Raw genomic sequence first — 24,138 nt, forward strand, 5'->3', positions numbered from 1 at the left:
AAACGCTACCCCGGTGCAAAGGGGAAGCCGCTAAGCATCATCATCATCATGCAACGTCACATCGCTCTTGATATCCACTGAAATCGTACGGAATTTTCGCTAATCTACCAGAACCATTAGCACGAGAAAACTACGGACATCTTCCTGAGCGGGAGGACACAAAACTTTCTACGGCTCGACCAAAACTTGGCTTTTTACGGCCGCGTTCCGACACCGCTCATGGGAAGGCCGCTCCTATTTATATTCTTGATCAACCCAGGTCGGGTCTAGGAGAACTCGTCGCAGCCAACTCATCATAGGTGAATTCGTCACACAGGGCAAGTCGTCATAGGCCATCTCGCACTAGGGAAACTCGTAACCTAGGGCAACTGGACACTCGGCCAACTCGTCACAATGGACCTTTTTCCAGTAGCGTTCTGCGCATGCCCGGGCTGCCGGTCCGCCATTCCTTGCAGGCGCCTCTGGCAAAATAAACAAAAGGGCACCACCCCCCCCCCCCACGCTTCAGCGCTGCGCGTTTTAAATGCAGAGCATTTCAGTAACTCACGATGTCACCCGCGTTGACGTCCGTAGTCGTAGTCCGCACACCTACCCCTACACTATATAAAAAAAATACTATCCGGCGCCTGGTTTCGATCCCTTGACCCTGCGGGCGGAACGCAATGTACATGGTGCTCTACCCACTGTGCCAGAAAGCCGACACAGAATGGGACGCTACGAACGCAGCTTATATCCTTGACTCATTCAAACTACGTCAAGAAGCTGCTGATACAACGCATTCACTACCACCAACTCCCCAAACACTAAACGTTAACGCAATACACCCACCCCCTATGCGACGCATTTACTCGAGTCCCACTCGCGGGGAGATGGGCCCAATTACGATGGCAGTGCAACGCCGGCACGTGCGGGGAGAAAAGAACAAAGAGAACAGAACTCCCTCTGGCGCAGTTTCAGGCAGGGGGCGCGCGAGCACTGCGAAGGCGGGAAATTTGAATTGCATGGGGTGGTAGCAGTACGCGGATAACGGCGAGGCCACTATGGCGAATCACTGCTCTGCATTTCCGACAGCTTTCACATTGAGTGGAACGGCTTTTAATTTTTTTTTCTCTTTCAACAGCTCAAGTGGGTCCATAAGTGCGTACAAAAATTGGGCCCATCTCCCCGCGAGGGGGACTCGAGTAAATGCGTCGCATAGGGGGTGGGTGTATTGCGTTAACGTTTAGTGTTTGGGGAGTTGGTGGTAGTGAATGCGTTGTATCAGCAGCTTATTGACGTAGTTTGAATGAGTCAAAGATATAAGGCGCGTTCGTAGCCTCCCATTCTGTGTCGGCTTTGTGGCGCAGTGGGTAGAGCACCATGTTCATTGCGTTCCGCCCGCAGGGTACAGGGATCGAAACCAGGCGCCGGATAGTATTTTTTTTATATAGAGTAGGGGGAGGGGTGCGGACAACGACGGTGCGGACTACGACGGACGTCAACGCGGGTGACATCGTGAGTTACGGAAATTCTCTGCATTTAAAACGGCTTTCTAGGGAAAGGGGCCAAGACATTTCAGGCTGACCACGCTAGAAGCACATGGAAGGCAGTGAAAAAAAAGTAAAGAAAAAGGGTGCTTCGACCCCTGCAAATTAGTCACGGTAACGACGCCGGCTACGGTGATATTCACGTGAAAGGCATGGGTGACTGGTTGGTGCGGAAGGGGCTACAGTACCAGGATGTTTTTTGTGGACGAGTTCTACGAAAGCTCGACTTTTTGTGGGCGTGCATTGCTGCCAATTTTAGTTCGCCGTGGCGGCCGCTAGTAGGATCGGTACTTGAAAAAGGTCCATTTACGTTTTTCGTCTATCATGTCCAAATTATAGTCCCATGTTCAAACGAAAGAGTACAGAACCTTGTATAATTCTCACCTTATCCGTAAACATTCTTACACTCCTCCTTCAATTCACCACCCTTAATGTTTCCTTTGTCGCCTTCGAGGAACGCGCCAGCCAGACAGCGTATCTTATTTTTTTTGTGTAGCTAATTACGTGATCTTTTTATATTAGATTTCGTTTGCCAGTTCTTTTTTTCTAATACGTTTTTTTTATATTTTTGGTAATTAAGTGACGGCGCTGTATTGGGATCGCGATTTCGTTCTGTGTTTTCGCTTTTTAGTATCATGATCTTTTGTTTTCATGCCTGCTGACAAACGATGATTGTCAAGCTGGGTAACTTTCATTTTGTTAGTCTTCATATCACCTAAAAGTCAAGGCTGGACTTAAAAGTTGACCCCCCCCCACACACACACACACACTCACACAAAAAAGTGTGAAGAATATTTTTTAGACTGAGAAGAAAAGCAAAAAAAGAAACCGGAAGTTGTGCTGAAACCAAAAAGCATTTCAACCAACACCTTCAAACAAACAAGAGGCCAACATTTTGCCCTATTTATAGATATATGCACAAGCAGGCAAAAGACTTCAAAAGATAACGCAAAAAGAAAAAAGAAGAAAAGAAAAGAAAACGCAAAAGAAAGAAAAAGTCGACCCCCCTCCACAGAAAAAGCGTGACGAATATTTTTTGGAAGGAGAAGAAAAAAAATAAACCTGAAAAGAGACCACTTACCGAGTAAAAAAAAATGTGATTTTTTTTTTTGCAACAAGAAGGGAAATAAGAAGGGGACAGAGGAACATGTGTTAAAATAGAAAAACCATTTCAACCACCGCCTGCAAACTAACAAAAGCAGGGGACCCCCCGAACTCTGAAGAGGTCAACCTGGGAGTAATTATAAGATTAGAAGCCACTAACTTCCTCGCCCCATTTCATCGACATCGGCCAAAAATAGAACCGCGAGACGACTTTTCCTAGCACGAGAAGGTCAGTGCGGGATCCTAGTACGGGATCACCTAGTACGGGAGTAGTTCTAGTAGCTAGTGGTTCCTAGTACGGGTACCTACTAGTTCCTAGTAGTTCCGAGCACCTAGTACGAGTACCTAGTAGTTCCTAGGGGTCTAGGCCCACTCGTCACAAGTCCACTCGTCATAGGCCAACTCGTCACAGGTAAACTGGTCAGGAATGTCAACTCGTCACAGGGCCTTTCGTACGAGGACTTCTCGTATCACCGAAATATTGGAAAACTCGCATTACGAGCTTGTTTTGGAACGTTAAAGCGACGTTTCCGCCTCCTATACGTCGCCCATTTAAAAATGATGTAGGTGAGCGAGTGTTCTTTCAAAGTTTTTGACGTAGAAAGTTAGGTGAATATGCCGTCATACCCTGTTAATTATATTAAAATGATAATTGCATGCAAATTTGTAATAAAAGTCACCCAGAAATGGCACGCACTTCAAATGACGCATTGAACAGGTTGTACATATTGTACTTTGTAGTGTTGTACTATTTGTACTATTGCATTGTTGGCTCGCTGTCTCGTTGTGTAGGCGTCTTCAACGCTGGGTTCCGACGTTGTTCACGGCATCAGTTCAGAAGCGGATGTTGCGGGCAATATTCCGAAGCTTGTTGACTGAGGCTTCGCTGTCGTGATCAGCCAGGATTCTTGCGATGCGATCGTTGACATTTTGGTATTTGCGTGCGAGCCGTGGGGGGTGCTGTCTGACGATGACTACGACTACGACCGTGAAAAGCGACAACGGAACATGTTAACAAACAATTACGCGCCGCGGTGGCGCAGTGGATTTGACGTTGTGCTGTTGAGCCCAAGGAAGCGGGTTCGATACCCGGCCGCTTTTCTGGTGGAGGCGAAAAGCGAAAACGCTTGTGTGTTCGAGATTTCGGCGCACGCGCATTAAACATTTCCAGGGGGTCAAAATGAATTCGGAGCCCTCCACTACGGCGCCCCTTATCAACTGTGTAGCGTCGGCGCATTAAACCCCCACAATCAATCAAATCAACAAATAAACAATTTCAAACCTAATGCAATACCTGGTTGTGTGTCCTTCAGTGCTTACATAGAAAGAAATCATCCAGGTTAGCTATGGTTCAAGCTTAGTGCAAGCTTCACGAATTTTTATTTTTTTTTATTCGCAGACTGAAAGTGGGGGTGCGGGTTGTACTCAAGCGCAGCTTATACGCGCGAAAATACGGACGTACATCACCTCAACACCCGTGACGATCAGAACTTGAAGAAATGCAGGTCGCGCTGGCCTCTCTCCTCCCGCCCCTTCCGCCCAAAGAAAAAAAAACACATCTTTTTATGCCCACCTGCTGCTCACACAGACCTCTGCACGCCCTCCTAAAGAGCCGTAACGAATTTACCATTGTAGAAACCAGCCTCAGACCGGCTTTCAACGCCAATTTCCGGTCAGGGCTTTGAGGCTTTTGTTCACCCGGCCGCGGTGTAACGAAATCCATGTGACTAAAAGGCGCCTTGAACGAGAGTTCCTATCTCGAGATGGCACTGTACCAAAAGGCCGGCGTGACGAGTTGGCCTATGACGAGTTTTCCGGTGGCGAGTGGGCTTGTGACGAGTGGGATTGTTCCCTACATACTATACATACCATAATACTATACGATACTACACTATACAATAAATACTATAAAACTATACTATACGTTCACAATTTTTTTCAATGTTATTTTTATTTCCAGGTAATTGACGGCGCTGTAATAAGCAGACCTTCACGATTTCTCTATTTTTGGTGTTTCCTATTTTGATCTTAGCTTTTTAAGTCTTTTGATACAAAAAACTGCAAAAGAGTATGGGCTAAAATCCCAGACATGCTGGGGTACTACAAGGGGGGGGGGGGGTGAAAAAGAACCAACCTGTGGTATGGTGACTACTTTTGTAACTAACCTTTTTTCTCGTTAGTTCTAAGCAACGGAACGAGAACAGTAGAAGAAGATTTGGTAACCGGGTAATGGGGAGAGACTTTTGCTAGCGCTCCAGTTAGGTTTTTGACATTGGACTCACAAGCGGCAAGGAGTGCCTTACTGATTTAGAACTGGTTAAAGTTGATGCTTTGGCGAGTTGGTGTTCCATAATCTTGAATTCACAGCGCAAACAAGAAACGAGGACGATAGGGAGAGTGTCGGGCTCTCCCTATCGTCCTCGTTTCAGGTTTGCGCTGAGAATTCCAGATGATTTGGAACATACGCGCTGAAATAATTAGACTGTGTGTCGACACAAAAGCGGTTTATACAAAAAAGTACTCAGCATATCGAGGCATTCTACGCTATACGCCACAACGCCGTGACATGATTCGGATGAGAGGGGGACTATAGACACAAGCAGATTCGTTATGGCAGTAGCACCTGCGCAATGAACGGAACAAAAAATTGTGGAGACAAATTTCGCGCGCCAAGAAAAAGGACGCAAGAAATAAAAGACAACTAGTACAAGGACTACAAATCCTGATAAAAAGGCTCACTGTGGAGAAAAGATTGGTAAATTTAATGGCGAGAGGTAACTAAAAAACGTACAGCAAATTTTGTTACGCGAAAAGGCCGGGAAAACACTTTCTATAAAACCGCGTTCGTTAAAACGGCGGTCGATAAACTGTCCGGATCCCGTTCAAGAGCCATTTGTTGCCGTATCCCCAGTTAATCTAACCATCTTCGTTTTTTCTTTTTTTTCGGAATTGTGGTTTTGTTGTTCTTATTGTCAAGTCCACTATTTGGTTTAACTGACATTTGCGCTAAACTAATCTGTAGATACTTCAGTTCGGTGATGTCTCTTCAGTAAATTAGATGCAAAAAAAAGCGGGTGTAGGCCCGTTCGTCACATACGCCTGTTCGTAATAGGCCGTTTGGTCGTATAAGTTCTTTCTTCAGAGGCCCGTTTGCCCCTTGGGTGGTTTCTTCTTAGTCCGACTGAGCCCGACATGGTCCTACTGGGCCTGTCGTACCCTGTCGGAGAGGCCCTGTCGGGGCAAGTTGGACGCCGAGGCCGAATTCGCACGGCGGAAAGTTCGTCCCAGGAAGGTAAACAAAATTTGCAGTGTGTTTTTAGACGTAAGTGGTGATAAGGCATCACCCATTATCTTTTGTACGTGTTGCGTAATAGTTGCTGACTATGAAAGTACAAATATAACTAATTTGCACAGGTGATTTTCGCAAACCACGTGCTCCTCACAATGTTTTTTTTAGCAGCATGTGGAGTTGAGAAGTTCTGTAGTGCACCTTTCCCTACCCGTCTCACACATTTCCTTTGGAAGTACTAAGCTAAGAGGCAGGGTATTAATATCAACCACCACTTGCGAAAAAAGCCAAAGGAAAGGCTAGCTCAAGAACTGAGAAGGGTCAACCTGGTGCGAACTATCAGGGCTCTAACAACCCCCCTACCCGCCTTCTCGACATTCGCCAAAAATGAAACTTCCAGACGAAATTTCCAGGAACGAGAAAGTGGGTGCTACCACTTTCCCTATAGCAGAACCAGATGCCTCTGCCCAGTCCTCCCATTAACAGTCGGCTCTGTGAGGAGGGAGCCTGTTCCCATTGAGGGTGCACAAGCCGGCCGCAACACTGAAAAGGGGGGCTGGTGTTCTTTCTGGCCCGTCTTCCAGAAATTTTATTAGGCTACGTCCCTGCCTCACTTTTCTGTCTGGTGTTGTTGAACTAGTATTTACAATCCTTATCAACCCAGGTCACCCTACTTCCCCATTCTGGTTTGTATTCTTTGTTTTCCAGGTTTACGGCCGAAAAGAGAGAAAACAAGAAGACACGGACCTTCTTTTTATTCGAACCGTCCTACCTACTTCGCTGAGAGCCACACGCGTTCAAAAAAATAAAACACGTAGAAATTTTTTTAGTGCGCCTTTGACGAACTTTCCCATTTGGCGAATCAGCCCATGACTAAGGATCACATGTGACCAAACGGCCCATTACGAACCTGCCTATAACGAAACGCCATGGGACCAACGGGCCGTATCCCCAAAAAAAGCTTCCTTATATGTTGAGATGTTTTTTTTTTATTATTGTTTTATAAAAAATTTTAGCGTGTTCATTGCAAGCCTGCAAGCACAATTGAGGTTTATTTTTCATTATTACTGAAAAAACGCTGATGAGGCACAAGCCCTTTTTTGGTTGCAATTCGAGCATGCATGCCGGGAAGGACAGACGCGTGACGGTGACATTGAAATTATTTTCCTTCTGTTTCCTTCCCCCTTCACCCCTGAACAGCGGATTCTTTTCCCCATTTCTTGCCTCTTCACGTCCTGCGGAAGCGATGTTTAGTGCCGCGTTCGCGAAACCCGGCATTGTCCACCGACTGCCAAACAGGTGGAAGGTCGTACCGGACGGCGCAAACGGCGACGGGCCCACCGGGCACCCACATGTGTAGGGGTCAGCCCTGACGAATTCCCCGAAGGTGTTGCCACCGCAAAGGTCAAGGCAGAACGATTGCGAGTGGAAAGGGCAATGCACGGGGCGGGTGCGTGATCAGGCAGCCGGTGCAGATGGTACGCGGATTCCCAGTGAGGACAGAGAGAGGGAGAGGGAGATGAGACTTTGGTGGAGGGGGAGAAAGGGTGAGATGAAATAGTCGGCTACTCGGTTCCATCGCCTCCCCTTGGGCCCACAGGGCACTCCATGGCTTTTCTGTTTGGTCAGCCTCTCTCTCTCTCTCCTTTCTCTTTCTGCTTATCTGATTGGTCAGCGTCCCTTTCTCCCGCCTGGACGAAGCGTATTTAAACCAGCACAGCTGGTCGAAGTCACTGGTTCTTTCTCACCGCTAGCAAGTGCCACTTTCTCCGACGCCATGGATGTCGACGTGCGTGAAGTTCTCGCAGTGTCCTACGGGAAGCTGGACGCAATGGCCTCGTCCCGCCGAGACTTGCCCTTACGTCATGTGATCATGATAGAGCGCATGATTGAGAAGGCCCGAGCTCTCATCGAGTGGGAAGAGGCGGACAGTGAATGGGGTTCGTCATCCGACGAAGACGACGACGTGACAGTGGTTCTGTGAAAACTTTTCCCCGCCGCTTCAGGCAACTTCATCTGCGGCTGCGAAAGCCCAGCGTTATCTGACTTTCCCAACTTGAACCCGTTCCTAACTTGAGCCCTACCCGTAGCATTCGCCGAGCCAGCGCAGTACTGCTGACTTCTCGCGTGGAAGTTCCCCCAGACCACGCGGGGGAAACTAAAAGCAGCAACTTCTGGAGGTAAAGCCTTACGACCGCGGAAAAATGAAAACCCTCCAACGACGCAACCAACCTTCTGGATACCATAATTCACGATAGGCCCTCAGCCCGACCACCCGATCTCACCCTGACGTGACTCCCGAATACGAGGAGCGCAAAACGGCGCGACGCGTACCCGACATGACCGAACCTGCCGCTGAGAATACGACGAAGACTACGACGCATAGGGCGCGATCGTCAACACGTACATGTCGAGATAAGACGCCACGACGCACCCGGGACTCCAGGAAGACGGCGTCCGACGTTCAAATGACCACCTACAGCTTTGATGTAGTCGCCCACATAGACACGGGAGCCGAGTATGACGCCGTGCTGCTGTAAGGATCGCCTATGATCATGTCCCCCTAACCCCGCGCAAACGTGATCATCACCGTCTGCTGTGAAGATGCGGTTCCTGGCGTCGACGATCATAGAGGTCGACGACCAAAGGTTGCTTCCCATCCGCGGTGTCTCTTTCGCAAGAAGCATTGCGCGCTTTCAGCAACGCCAATCCCTCATTTTGGTCACTGATTTCACCGACGAGAAGCAGCATTTAAATAATGGAGCTGCAATTGCACCCCAAGATACCTTCAACCTTCCGAATCTCTCCGACGTGAATCCGCCATTACCGCAAGGAGAACGGAACAAATTATTCGATTTCCTGCGTCGCAACAGGGAGTGTTTTTCGTCGAACTCAAAAATTCGTCAGACACCTCTAGCAAAGCACCGAATAATGTCGACGACATTATACAGCTATCGAAAAGCCCCTGGGCTGTGCCGGCAGTCCTACTGCCGGACCTCGTAACGACCTTTACTGCAGAGCTTATGCAAGAAATGTTACGCTAAAACAACACGGATCGCCGAAGAACTACGGCATACCTACCCCAAACGAACGGACTAACGGAACGTCTGAATAAGACGACAGTGGATATGCTGTCTATGTACCTCGAAGTTGAACATAAGCCTTGGGACGAGGTCCTCCCATATGTCACGTTTGTGTACAACACAGCGATCCAGGGTACTCCACAAATGACTCCGTTCAAGCTTGTAAAGGAAGACGGCCACTCAAGATGCTTGACGCAATGCTTCCGAACGTAGAAGACGACGACGTCAACACCGACGTCCATGAATATCTCCAACGTGCGGATGAGGCCCACCAGCTCGCTCGGGTTCGCATAACGGACCAGCAGCTGGTGGATGCCGGCCGCTACAACCTCCGACGCCGATTACCAACCAGGGGATCGTGTGTGGGTTTGGACTGCCATCCGACGACACGGGCTCAGTGAGCAACTTCTGCGACGGTATTGCGGACCCTACCAGATTCTACGGCGTGTTGGTCAACTTACCTACGAAGGGGTCCCCAATGGTGATTCCGGCACATCACGACGACACCCGCGGCCCGAAGTCGTCCCCGTGGTTCGCCTCATTTACATACAAAGAAATCCACTGTTTACATAGAAAGAAATCCTCCAGCTTAGCTATGGTTCAAGCCTTGCGGGAGTTAGTGCAAGCTTCGCCATTTTTTTTTTTTATTCTTAGACTGAAAGTAGGGCGCGGGTTGTATACAAGGGCAGATTATACGCGCGAAAATACGGACGTACACCACCTCAACACCGCTGACGATCAGCTCTTAAAGAAGTCCTGATCATGCCTCTCCCCTCCCCCTCCCCAGAAAAAGAAAAAAAAACAGCTCTTTATGCACACCTGCTTGTCACACAGACCTCCGCACGCTCTTCTAAAGAGCCGTAACGAATTTACCCTTGTAGAAACTCGCCTCAGACCGGCTTTAGACGCCAATTTCCGGTCAGGGCTTCTAGGCTTTTGTCCACGCGGCCACGGTGTAACGAAATCCATGCGACGAGAAGGCACCTCGCACGAGAGTTCCTATCTCAAGATGGCACTGTACCAAAAGGCCGGTGTGACGAGTTGGCCTATGACGAGTTTTCCGGTCACGAGTGAGCTTGTCACGACTGGGCTCGTTCCCGTTCCTAGTAAGGGATCACCTAGAAATATATGCCCTCTTTGACCATTTCCCTATGACCAGTTTTCCTGGGACGAGTTGGCTGCGACGAGTGGGCCGGTTCCCCTCCAAAAACTTCATGTGGCACTGTATATCTCCTTTTTTCTATGTGTTTTTAGCCTTATGTCCATTTATTTTTCGGTATTTATGTGATCAAGCTTAAATTTGCGTTATTTTGCATTGTATTGTCCTTGCATTGCATGACCTCGTGGACGCCTCGTGGCAGCTGCCACGTTTTACGCAGGAAAACGTTTCCGCGATTTCACGTCATGTGAAACCACGTGTCGCTTGGGTCTTTTCTTAGAACCTCTTTCATCCCCGCATTCCCCCCCTGCGGTTTCCGCGCCCCAGCCCCCTCTTCCTTCGCTTTCTTTTTCTTTTTTTTTCCCTTTGTGTGTGTGTGTGTATGTTAACGCTTGCACTAGGCATCCGTAATTACCTCTGGTCTCTCCCACCTTTTTCTCCTCATCAGTCAATTTCCTCTGGTTCTTCGCATATTTTCAGTATTTTTGAAACTACCCCACCCTGTAGGTTGGCCTACCAGGCACCTGCCGCCAGAAACAGGTCAACAAACGAGCAGGAAACGAGCCCCTCCTTAGTTCTCACCTTCTTGCTTTCCCGTCGTGACTTCAGTACCTTGCAATGCTTTCCTTTTATTCATTAGCCTCGCCTGCCTTGATTAGGCCCCCTTTCCCCTCTGTTCCCAGGCACCACTGCAACGCCCCCCCCCCCCCCTTTTTTTTTCCCACACCTTGGGTTCTGCGACTTCGTATGCTTTTGTGTCGCGTAGAGCCTACGTTTTTTGCTTGATACATCTTCTTGCCCCGCCCACAACTGAAATGTATTTAAACCCAACTGATCTGCACTATTTGTATCTTTGAAGAAGACCGGCCCCCGGTCGAAACGCTAGAATAAATATGTTTTTCAATGTGACTTCTCTATCGTACAGTTAACCTTATAGCCAGGAACCTTTTCTCCTAACTATTAATGCAACGGATCCAATGATCCGCCGATGTTAATAATTTCTTTTATTAATTTATTATGTACTTATCCATATTCTTATTTATACATGCAACAGTCCAGCTTCTTAACCTTAAGACCCGGCTTGAATTTTAGAACCATTAGACGCGTAGAAGATGGGGCATGAAACCCAGTTGCATGATCATCTTGATTTATTTCGTGTTTGCTGTTCTTGAATTAAGATTGATCAAAGATACAATAGGGTGCGAAGAACCAAAGCCTACGAATATTACATTTTAGGAGCAAATTTCAAGCCATACCTTATGAAATATGACTGCTCCTGCGAATTGGAGAGATGCTATCCGGAAAACGAAAATGCTATACCTTCGAGTATATGCTTAACATCTCATTCTGAATAGCAAGAATGATGTGCGCACCTTTCACGAGCAAAAGCCGCCGATTGCACGAAGTATAGAAATCAAATATAGATATGCAAAACGGGCAAGGAAAGACGTAAAAGTCGCTTTAAAAAATAAGGAAAAGGAGGAGTGGATTTTATATGCCCCACCCTGGACAGTTGACGGAGCCGTGGAGACAAAATTCAACCAGTGTTAAATGGAGACTCAAATTCGTTTCACAGTGGAAGGTGGACTTTATTAGGCGTACCGGTACGTCTACATGGTGTGGTCAGGTGAAGTGAGCACCAAAGTTGTGGCCAATATGGCGACCGAAGCACAAGCCCGCGCGCTTCTTCGCTGTCGTCTTCAGAGATCCGTTTTTGTGCCGTTTCACATTCCATGGCCCATACCCATACGGGGAATGCAGCGGCTATGTCTCAAAGGCGTAGATGCAAACTTGACATTTTTAAAAGAAAAACGAGCCTTTCGTAACTCACTCAGCTCCATATTCAACCACGAAAGAAATTTTTTAACCACCACCCCCCCCCCCCCCAAAAAAAAAAAAAAAAAATTCAAGGATTATTGAAAGGCTTTTAAATTTTGCCCTACATGATGCCAGCCATGACGCAATAGAAAGAACACTAAACCATGGTTATCAGTGGATGTTAACTGCAGCTTAGCATTCAAGTGATGGGATCAAATGGAACTAAAAGACCTGCTGCAATTGCCCAGTCATGCATCTTGGTGTTCGGCTATAGGTTGGCGGCTGCCAATAGGTGACCGGTAAAAAGCGCAAAGGCTCATGGGTACATAGTCTGCTCCCGCGGAGTTCCGCCACTTCCGGTTCGAGAGCTCTCACGGCCTCCCGTACGCCGACGGGTTTCACGCGCGCGTGTACTTGTTTTTTATCTATTTCCACAGAAAAAAAGAACGCTCATATGCATCGCACATTCAATGTGCAACAACGATGAATCCTACTAGGGGCTTCTCTGAAAGGTAAGCACTCTGTGACAAATAAAGAACACGCACACACGCCGTGAAAGCCCCCGGCGTACGGGAGGCCAGACGAGATCTCGAACCGGAAGTGGCTGGAGCCACTTCCTGGAGTCACAAACAAAATTCCGTGACAACATGGAGAAATGGCGGGAACATGGCTATAGGCAGTCACCACTGCTTTATCCGTTTTCTTTAATATGTCGATTATTTGTTTAAAGTTTGCGCCAGAATTGGTATCTTCATTATCAGGACAAGGCAACCTTTTTAATGAACCAATTACACGTTGCCCCGATTCAAGTGCTAGCCACTACTCATGAGTGTTATTCTCGACACATGCAGTTAAAAAGTCTACGAGCACACGCATGCACACCAGTATAGAAGCGTTTGGTACTGGTTGACGTATCAAACAAATATTTGTAAAATATATACAGCATTGCAGCATAGTTAAAAGCTGTGATTTGAGGTAAAGCATCTTGAAATGATAAACATTTACACATTTGTGAAACCAATTCGTCTGATCTTCCCATGCAGGCAGCCGGGAACAAGCCAGCTCCTCAGAAAGCACGTCCACAGACTCGGATGATGACACAGACACTGAGTGAGTAATGGGTCTGCTAACAATTTGAACGGTCATTTTTCTTAATCTCAGAAAGGGTGCGTTCCAATTCAGCCTTTAGACAGCTTCATCGCCGTCTTCGCTGACAGTACGCCATTTTAAGCCCCGTTGCAATTCGAACAAAGCCGTCAACAAAAAATGCTTCACGGAGACAGCATCGAAGTCAGCAACGATGCAAGCTAACCTTCCTGTCCAAACTATCAAGTGACGCCAGCGCCACTGTTTTACATAGCAATATTGTTACAAGCCAGTTTGTTCTTGTATTCGAATACCCGCCGCGGTGGCTCAGTGGCTAAGGCGTTGCGCTGCTGAGCACGAGGTCGCGGGTTCGATTCCCGGCCGCGGCGGCCGCTTTTCTGATGGAGGCAAAAAGAGCGCCCGTGTGTACGAGATTTCGGCGCACGATAAAGACCCCCAGGTGGTCGAAATTAATCCGGAGCCCTCCACTACGGCGCGCCTCATCGCCTGCGTTGCGTCGGCGCGTTAAACCCTGCAATAAATCAATCTTGTATTCGAATATTTAGTATAGTTTTCTAGTGGTAAAGGTGATTTTGTTTCATTTTTAAATCACGTAATGTTTGTAATAATAACGGTATGCTATTTACGAAACCTGCGGCTTGCGTTCTAAACATGTCTGCTACGAGGTTGTCGTCTGCGTTGGTGTTGCTACAGTGAACTAGAATTCTAGTTCAATATAGTGTTGCAGATGAAACAGTTGCAAAAAAAAAAACAGATGAAACAGTGGTCACCCACCAGCTACTCTCCAGTGATTTCTCGACGATGTCTAAGGAATTGTTTGTGAGTTCAGCACCCAACAACAACCTAAGATTAGTTAACACACTGATAACCATGTTTCTAGTTACACTCCATACTACGTCACACCTTCCCATATTGCATCACTGTGGCGCGTCATTTGAAAGTTTTTGCAGATTTGTTGTGTTTTTCCGGTTCAAGAAAACCTCTTTTGAGTGGCTAAGATGGAGCTGAGTGCATATGTATACGATTAGTTCTTTCAAATTGAACCTTGTTGTATTTCGTCTTCATGACCCTGTTAGGCGTTACGCATGAAACTGCTGTGCGGTTCCAATACACTGCACCGCAGAGGGGATTTGTAGACAAACCCGAAGCTGGTGCGTGGTGACGAAAAAAAAGGCAGCTTTTTGCTTCATTTCCCTGTTATTATTTCTGGCTGCGCATACAGTTTAGTATCTATAGGTATCTTATTCCTATCATCATTGATATATCATTGAAGTTTTGTGTTTAAACGCATAAGAGTATACCATCATGCTCCGCCATAAAGTTTGCTTTCCTTCATTACACAAACGCCTGCAGTGAAGCAATTCACATAAAACGCTTTAGGGTAGGGCGCCACTAAATCGGAGCAGCCTACAAGGCAAAGACGCCACTGTTCCACGTGTGGTAAATAACAAGAAAGCTGTAATTTTTAGCCCTAATTAAGGTTAACGTTCGAACTGGTTAAATTTCTAAAATGGGATATTCTTGCTGACCGCAATCAAGCATGTTTGAATCTCCTCTGTTTATGCGGTATCACCTACACTAACCCTGACGTATATGACTTCTTTACAAACGTTAGCCAATGTTTCGGCCTTAAATGCATTGTTTTCATTTCCCTCAGCACTTCGGACCGCTCCCGGCCCTATCTCTGGCCCGCAATACTCAGCACTGCCGTGGTCGTCTGCGTCCTGTCCTTCGTTTTTGCCACCGCCATCTTGGGTGAGTAAGGGATGCCATCACCTTGATGCACCTGTGACTAGCTCGTTCTATGAATTTGTAGACTACCAGAACTGTCCACTCTGAACTCTGTCGCTACAGCGATGCCGTGTAATTCTCCGGGACAAATACTAGCAAGCAAAAAGAGAATATTGCGAATAATTATTACTGTAGTGCATGCCATTATGAACTGGAGACGACGTTGTAGCATGGAAAAGTTGCATAACCAACCGATACCAAGAAAACGAAACCACTTTTAACTGACGAGACTACTATCCAATAAATGAGGTTAGCGGCAAATTAATTCAGGCCACAGAAGTTTTACAAGATGAAGATAAAATGTCCCCTAGCCTCTGCATTTAGTTGATTAATACTTATGCTCATTTGAATATCGTTTCAATGTTAGAAAATTGCTCAGAATTATTCAAGTGCATTGAAGCCCGTGTGTCATGACACTTGGCTGCTGTGCAATTTCGCCTAAGAATTATACATGCACTTTTTAAAGGGACGCTGAAGTGCTTTGTAAACAATGCGGGATTACGAGCGCAAATTGTAGTCCGGAGTCCCTAGGCCCTGTTTCGACCACTCTGAGCGCGTTTACGCGAATTTATTTAGTAGAAAAATCAATTCGAAAATTCTGTCCTTCTCTCTGCACTCTCGCCCATTTTCTTTGGCGTTTTCGTGTGACGTCAGCAGGAGAGGAGCTGGCAATTGGCTGCGCTACTGCAGGCTCGCCGACCTTCCGCGACCGAGTCAGTCGGCCCAACGTTTAGCCCGCCGGCCGCCGACGGGTCATGGCAATTCGCTCGATCAGTTGAAACTAAGCCACAACACGTTTGTCAATGGAAGAATGTGCCTTTCTTTACTTCGTTAGTTTGTACTCTGTATCTATAGCTCCAAGTCAAGGTCGCTTCACACAAACGCTACACAAGCGCACATGTGACGCTTCGCTGACTGGTACGCCAGTAGGAAAATATAAGGCCTCTTGAAGGGGTAGAAGAGTCAGCCAAGTCAGTATAGGTACTAAGAAAATAAAATCAACTGATATTTTTACCGTACAGTGTAAACTAGGGTGCGGGAAGCACTTTTTTGCGCTGGGCGAACAAGCAAAGCGGTCAGCAGCACGACTACGCATCTGCGAACGCTTTTCCGTCTAAGAAATGCAATTGCTAGACGTGAGCTATTGTGGAAACTCGGGGGACGCTTACTGCACGAGCGCAATACAACAACTAGTCACCTAAGCTGCTTGAAATACTAAAACTAAATAAAAGTGTAAACTGGTTATACATTATATACCTTATATTTCAAGTGTCGGCAGCGCTCTTGCCCGTGGCCGTGGGAGCGCTAGGTATAACATCGCAAGTGTTTTGCCCGTCACAAGTTCGAATTGCCGCGGGTACAAGCTTTTTTTTTTTTTTTGTAAGGTAATTTTTTCGTTTTTCGCCGATGTTTTCTATACTGAGTTCACCTTTTTTTGGGCCGCAACGTTCACTGCTCCACGAACTAGTCCGCAGAACTCGCGCAGGCTGACACTGGCGCGCTCGCGAGTTCTCGTTGGCGTGCTGTTGCCATCAGCACCGACTGCTTGCGGGCAGTGGGCACAGGCCAGAATCAACAGACCCTTGGCCTGGTGCGAACACGCTTTTTACGATACAGGCATGAGTGAGGCAAGCTCCAAATATGGGGGAAAAGCGCATGCTTTTCTGCGGGTACGCGGAGGGCGTTCATGCACTGCGTAGGCCTCGGCTAGTGAATGCTACGATTCCAAGCCGTCTTGGGAGGCTTATCTTTATGCATTCTTACAGCTGACAACATGGTAGAAGCGCGGTACTACGATTACTGGGATATTGAGAATGCCCATCCAACGACGTCATCGGATGTCAAACATGTTGTTTTACAGAACCGAAACCGAAACCGAAACTTGTTTGATTGCTAACCTTGGGCATCGTCCAATCACGGTGCCCCCTCCTCCCAACGTCACAGCTTATAGTTGGTGCGGCCGCCGCAAACCGTGCATGGTAGTTTTTCTTCTTTCGCGCTTTGTAAAATAATTACCGATTTGTCAACCGGATAAACGATGAAAAGTGTGCTAATTTGAGCCAGTCTACGCAGTGCAAGCAAAAACGGGAGCTTGACAAATTCACTAAATTCACTTCAGTGTCTCTTTAAGTGCAGAGCACCTTAGGGGCTCGCCTCCTCATCGTAGCTCGCTCGCTCGCTGGACCGAAGTAGAGCCAGGTAGAGCTCCACGGCGTTCCGTTGTAGCGGCTGCCGTCGTGGCGTAACCCAGACGCTTTGAAAGCCAAGCGGTTTATATAGCCATAAGCGTTCGAAATTCGTGAACCTCTGGTGCTTGTCATACATCTCCCTGTTGTATAGCCCAAAAAACGCTGCAGGTACATTTGAAGCAAAATATACGTAATTAACCGGCAGCGCCCGCGTTCAATTAGGTAGGAATACTCGTTGGGTTGGTTTAAGCGAAAAAAATTGGCAGCGCAAAGCCGGCACGTGCGGGAGGAAAAACAAGCACAAAAAGAACAGAACTCCCGCTGGCGCAGTTTCAGGCAGGGGGCGTGCAAGCACTGTGAAGGCGGGAAATTTGAAATGCGTTGGACAAAGGACAAACCTCCATTGAATTCATCAGAAGAGAAATGAGACAGGGCGGCGAAGATCGTGATGGGCGGTAAAAATGAGCGGATAACGGCGCCACAGCCCGTTATAGCGAATCACGTGCTCTGTACTTCTGACAGATTTCACATTGAGTGGAACGGCTTTATTTTTTTATTATTATTTACAGGCGGGAGGGTCAAGTCTGCAGTAGTGCAAACCACCGAAGAAGAGTTCCTCCCCGATTCCAACGAGTTCGGCGCGATTAAAGAGAATATCGACGTGCCCAGCGCTCGGGCACACGAACCAGCTCTGGCAGAAACCATTCCCCCACTAGAAGAGAGTGAGAACGCGACAGAGGACTCACCAGCAGCCAATACGGAATCCCGTTGATGGACGACTCCAACTCCATTGGTTCATTCGTTCTTGTCTCAGTCAGTGGACCATTGCTTGTCTTGAGACTAGTGTGTTGATTGGCGCTGTTTGTTTTTACTGTGCCTATTTTAGTGGCTCTGCATTTCGTGTTGCAACACATTTTGTAACAAAATTTATACCCTCCTCCCCACTCTGTTTAGATACTGAAGGTGAGAAGACGGTGTATGTTTTAGAGCCTCACCGTTCCTAGCTCAGGAAATGTCAAGTGCACCGCCTGATGAGAAAAAAGGGTTAATTGGCACGGACTGCAATCAGTTTGCATATGTGCATGTTTAAAGCCAAGTAAACAATGCGGCAAAATTGCGCCGACTTGCCTCAAGCTGCTGTTGCATTAAAATCTCTGAAATATGTTTTTTTTAATAGCCGACAAGTTAATGTGAGAAAGGCAAAAGGCTGCCTCTCTAAAGGGACAGTAAACACCAATTAGGTTACAGTTTTGACGCAAAGATTCAACACAATACAAGCTAGACAATAGCTAGACAACGCATGATTCTCATTTCCTTAGTTTTCTTTGGGACACCACTCCGACATCGCCAATGGTGACAACACTTCACTTGTACTTAGTATTTGTAGCTTATTATTTGGATGCCTGTCGCACGCGTTGTTGGGAAGCCAGCAAACACACGTGGTAACAAGGTTTGTTAGCCGTATTGTTTCCCCTATTCCGCTTCCATGATATGCGACGTACACAGGTTGAAGGTTGATAGTACAAGAACATGATCACTAAGTCTAAAAAAAGCATTGGATTGGATCAGTTGTCATTCTTTTTCACTAACTATTCTGCTAGGCCAGTTTAATGCGTCAAGATTACACTAAATAAACCTCTGGGCAGATGGCTGGCATTGTATTGACAACAAATTCTAAGCAAATAAAAAATTACAATAAGTATAGTCTACTTTTTTTGCCTGGTGTCCTCAGTATAATATTTGCATTGTTAACAAATAAATGGCACTGACCAAACTTTTTATTTGTGCTGTATCGGATCGTCAATTCCACACCAGTGTTGATGAAACTTCAATTCATGTTAATCCACGACTTTACAAACAGCGCCGCTTATCCTGCTTAACTAGAAGCACCCACGAACACACACTAACCCCAATTTTTTCCGCACTGATCTTGTCAGCATTCTGTCTTTCTCCACACAAATAGTGTAATCGGTTGCCCACGGCCAAATTTTCGGCATGATTCAACTTTTGAAAAAGTGTCATCTTATTGCAATATTTAAAGGGGCCATGAAGAGAAAATACAACTTCGTGTAATTTGAAAGAACTAGGATTCAGTATCTCACTCGGCTCGATTACAGCCACAAAAGATGTTTTTTAACGAAAAAAAAGCAAGCATTTAACAATTTTCAAAATTTGCGCCACAGGCACGTGTTATGAGCAAGAATGACGTCATACGGGCCAACAATAAAACAATTTTCAGTGCGTTAACTGCACGTTAGCATTCAAGTGATGCGGTCAAATGGAACTAGAGGCCCCATTATAGACGTCCAGTCATTTGTCGTCGCGACAGGTCAGTTAGGCCTCCGCCAATCGCACAAACAAGGTTCCGTGACGTCATAGAAAAATTGCAGGAAATTGGCTAGGGGGTCGCGACTGCTTCACGTCTTCTTTAATATCTCCGTTATTTGTTCGAAGATTACGATGATAAATTGGTATCATTGTTATCGGGACTAAGCGATCTTTCTAATAGACCCAACTTGTATTTTGTCTTCATGGCTCCATTAAGCATGCATAGCAATGCTGCTTTTATCTAGTGCTATATCTTTTTCTGCTCCAAGTTCTTTTTCAATTTTTTTCCCTCTGTCCTGCCATATACGCTGGTTTGACATTTTCTAAACATGCACTACGTTAATGTTTGATCTTGCTGTGTTTGTAATGTACTCCCTCTTTTGTATATTTCTTTGCCCACTTGCTTGGTCTTTGGACTGCAGTATGTACTAAATAAATACGTACTAATAAATAAACAAATATTATTACTTGGTGCATTTTACTGCCTTTCAACATTTAACTAAGAATTCCAACTTCTTGTAAAAAGTTGTCAAACATGTCTGTCCTTTAACTCTTTTCTACCACTAGAAATTGTACGATAGTGTGAAAGGCTGCACATGCACGTCTAATTTAAAAATGGCTTGTGTAAAAAGTGTTTGTTTGCAAGTAAGTATGGTGGAACATCGATTATACATCCCCTGGTTTTATGATGAACCACTTCTCACAATGGATTACTGCAGTCCCGGCAAACTCCCTATAGAAACAACGCATTAAATTTCCCCATTATACAATGACCAGGTGCACGTTGGCAGCACGGCCACCGACAAGCTATTAAAGCTCGGCCTGCACAATATGGCAGACAAGCTCATCAAGCCCATCTTTCGAGCCAAAGACTGAGGATGGTTAGGTTAGGTTAGATTAGGATAGGCGTGGCCTCCACGATCGGCTGCCGGCGGCGCGCTGTTGCTGCGGCCGTCCCATTCGGCGCGGAGACAGGCGGAGAGGTGTAATTTTGTTAACTCCTATTACTGCCGCGAGGTGGCGGCCTTAGCCTAAGGCTGATAAGGTCCCTAAAATTTTAGGGGCCCTAAAGGCTAACGAGACGCTCGTCTGGCCAACACTGCCTGCGCTTTGAGCTGTAAATCAGCCTTCGGTGTCATGTTTTCGATGCCAGAAAAATCTCAATATATGGTCTATGTGTTTTGACTCGACGCGACTAATTGTTTAACTTGCGTTGTTTAACAACCACGATTGTCTTTGCACGCAGCTTTAGTGGTCGTTTGTTTAAAAGCCGAATTTCATAGCCCAGGGTTCTGTCATCTCGGCCAGAGTGAATGCCAGCGTGCTGAATTCTTTTTTTGTTACAGCATTTTCACGCGATATCGCAGAGAGAAAATATGTTTTTTTCTTTTCGAACGCTCTGGGTATCCGTTGTGTGCGTGCGTGCGTGAGCGAAAACAGCTTATATCAATAAGCTGTCTACGATAGTCAAATAATCCGTTAGGCTTCCACGGGTACAAATCAATCATTTTTTTGCGTTTTATTTTACGCAGTGTCAGTTACGTCCGACGGAACCCAAAATTGAAAACTAGAGTTACGTCCGACGGAACTTTAAGCTGGTTTCTAGAGTTACGTCCGACGGAACTTTAGGCCAATGTTTTGAGTTACGTCCGGCGAACGTAAAGCATTAAAAAAAATTACAGCTAGCGGCACCAAATACCATGACGCTCCATAGGTGTAATCTGTCACTTGTACGATACACGATGTACGATGCAGCGCTGTGGGTTCGAATCCCAGCTGGGTTGATGGATTTTTCAATTAAATAATTCAAAAATTTTCTGTACTAGTCCTTGTAGACTTCTTTCCATATCCAACACATGCAAAGAAAGGAGAAGGCAGGAATTAACAAAAATAGAATGTCTTGCCCTGGGCGCAGTGCCAGTTTGTAGGGTCTGCAGTTTGTGCCGAGAACGAATTTGCATGGGTCATCAGTCTTTTAACACATCTAATTAATTAGGCTGGGCGTCGGTTAATATTTTGCCCCGATTAATCGGCATCGATTAATGCGATTATGCATAGATGTTGTGTTGGTTTGGCAGAAAAAAGACCAAAAATAATTATTGATCAATATGCTCACATGCTTGTTCAGACACATTCCAGATGAACGTATACGTCATCATCACGACTCATGATGCGGGCGACACGCCTGTCAGCTCGTTCGTCACTCACACTTTTGTAGAATCAGGAACATCAGCACCCGCCGTGAGTGCCGATGGCACCAATTAATCGTGCTTTTCTTAATACAGAAATAGTTTATACAATGGGTTTTTTGTACCGTGTATATTTGTAGTTCTTATTTGAAATTTTGGCCTATCCATGAAAATACACGAGTTGAGAGGTGCAGTCTAAGAGTTGTCGATGAAATATTAAAGAGTTTTAGCAGCCCGTCTGTTCCGCCGTGTACGTACTTACCGCGTTGACCGGGACCCGTCTGGGCACTTGTGCATTTGTCGCGGTAGGGGGAATAGTTCCGGGGGCCGGCCTTCACCATGTCCGCGCATTCGTCACGGCGGGGTGCGCCTCCTCGCCCTTCCGCGCGCGCAGGCGCAGTCGGGTCCCGGTCAACACGGTAACTACGTACTTGACGGAACAGACGGTCTGCTACAGTCCGTCTGTTCCGTCGTCTATGGGTTACCGGGTTGACCGGGACCCGTCTGGGCACTTGTGTATTCGTCGCGGTAGGAGGATTAGTTCTGCGGGCCTGCCTAGCCACGTACGCGCCTCCTCGCCCTTCCGCGCGCGCGGCGTAGACGGGTCCCGATCAACCCGGTAACAATGTAAAAAAATGTGCGTGACGAACGAGCTGATAAGCGTCGCGACCGCATCATGCGCCGTGATGATGACGTACTTACCTCATCCGAATGTGTCTGAACAAGTGTATGAGCATATTGATCTGATATGTACTACTACATAATTATTTTTGGTCCTTTTTTTTTAAAAAAAACCGAATAATCCACGCATAATCGAATTAATCGATGCCAATTAATCGGGTTGAAATATTAACTGACACCCAACCCTATTAATTACTCTTGAAGGTTCAAGAGTCTTCAAGAGCTGTAAATTTTTTGTGCTTTACATTATGCCGGACATAACTCAGAACATTGGCCTAAAGTTCCGTCGGACGTAACTTTAGTTTTCAATTTGGGGTTCCGTCAGACGTAACTCTAGAAACCAACTTAAAGTTTCGTCGGACGTAACTCTAGTTTTCAATTTTGGGTTCCGTCGGACGTAACTCTACAAACGGACCTAAAGTTCCGTCGGACGTAACCCTAGTTTTCAATTTTGGGTTACGTCGGACGTAACTCTAGAAACTGGCTTCAAGTTACGTCGGACGTAACCCCAGTTTTCGGTTTTGGGTTCCGTCGGACGTAACTAGACACTGCGTTTATTTTAATATGAATTAGGGGTCTCAGGTAATATACTGCAATCTCGCTACCAAATTATTTGCCGTGAGTGAAAAGGTCACGGTAAATTTCCGCGATGCGTTTCACACCGCTATCGACTTTGCATGTGTATTTTTTTCGAAAGAATGTTTCTGAATTTCTAGATTTGCTGGGGTAATATTCTGCACATAATTTGTTGACATGACATATAAGGGTATTATTTTTTCGGTGAGCAGTTAAGGTGTTCATAATATATGCACAACATCGGCCGTAAGTAAGTTGTTCGGGATATTAGTAATAAACACACCAAGTAGAGAGCTAGCAATTCGTACCTCGGGTAAATATTTTTGACATTACTAGAGCATGTCTATTTATGGTAGACTGGAAGTCTCTTTGTGCGTTTGTTTATGCAAGCATGTATGCATGCATGCCAATAATAGGCACGTTTACCCTGCCTATTGCGGAAGAAATAGCCATTTGGGCAGTATACACTCCTGATGCTGTAAAAGTAAACTCTGTAAAAGTTGGGCCAAACGTATCAAGTAGTGTTGCCATGTCATTTACTTTATCTGTCAAAGACCGCACGTTTCAAGGAGAGAAAGGGGAACGACATAGGTGGTACTATTTTCGTGTTTACTAATGGTTGGATTTCGGTCGGTTGAATTCCCATAATCTGGTTCTTGCTCGGAGCGCGCGGAACATGCGTTCCGTGCGGTCCAAACATGTACGAGATTTTCAGAAATAAATTAGGGAAACGTGTTGTTTTGGCACCATGCGGGACACTACAAAAAGGACTGCTTTGCATCACCCCGGGCATAGTGTACTCAAAGGTACCAGTTGGTGTGTGGTAACTTTTTTTTATTATTAAACGTCGCACACAGGCTGCGAAGGCCGAGTTTTCGTCCTCTGCGCCCGCCCGCGCCAGGGAAAGCGACCTTCAAGGCCCCTTAAGTACAGGCACCTTAGCGACCTTTACAGCCACTAAATAAGCTTTGCTTCATAAACCTTTATTTAGTGACATTCCTTGGGCTATGCGCGCCGCGGTGCGGCGAAAACGCGGCCACGCCCCCTTTTCAACTTACGCTCTCCGGGAGATTGGGACGGCCAGAGCAACGGCGCGCCACCGGTAGCCGATCGCGGAGGCCACTAGGTTAGGTTAGGTTAGGTTAGGCTAAGTTTGGTTAGGTCAGGTTAGGCTAGGACAGGTTAGGTTAGGCTAGGTTATGTTAGGTGATGCTAGGTTAGGTTAGGCTGGGTTGGGTTGGGTTAGGTTAGGTCAGGCTAGGCTAGGCTATGTCAGGCTAGGCTTGGTTAGGTTAAGT

The sequence above is a fragment of the Haemaphysalis longicornis genome, unplaced genomic scaffold, assembly GCF_048455015.1.
Source record: "Haemaphysalis longicornis isolate Haplotype H1 unplaced genomic scaffold, Haemaphysalis longicornis Haplotype H1 scaffold_19, whole genome shotgun sequence".
Classification (NCBI taxonomy): Eukaryota; Metazoa; Arthropoda; class Arachnida; order Ixodida; family Ixodidae; genus Haemaphysalis; species Haemaphysalis longicornis.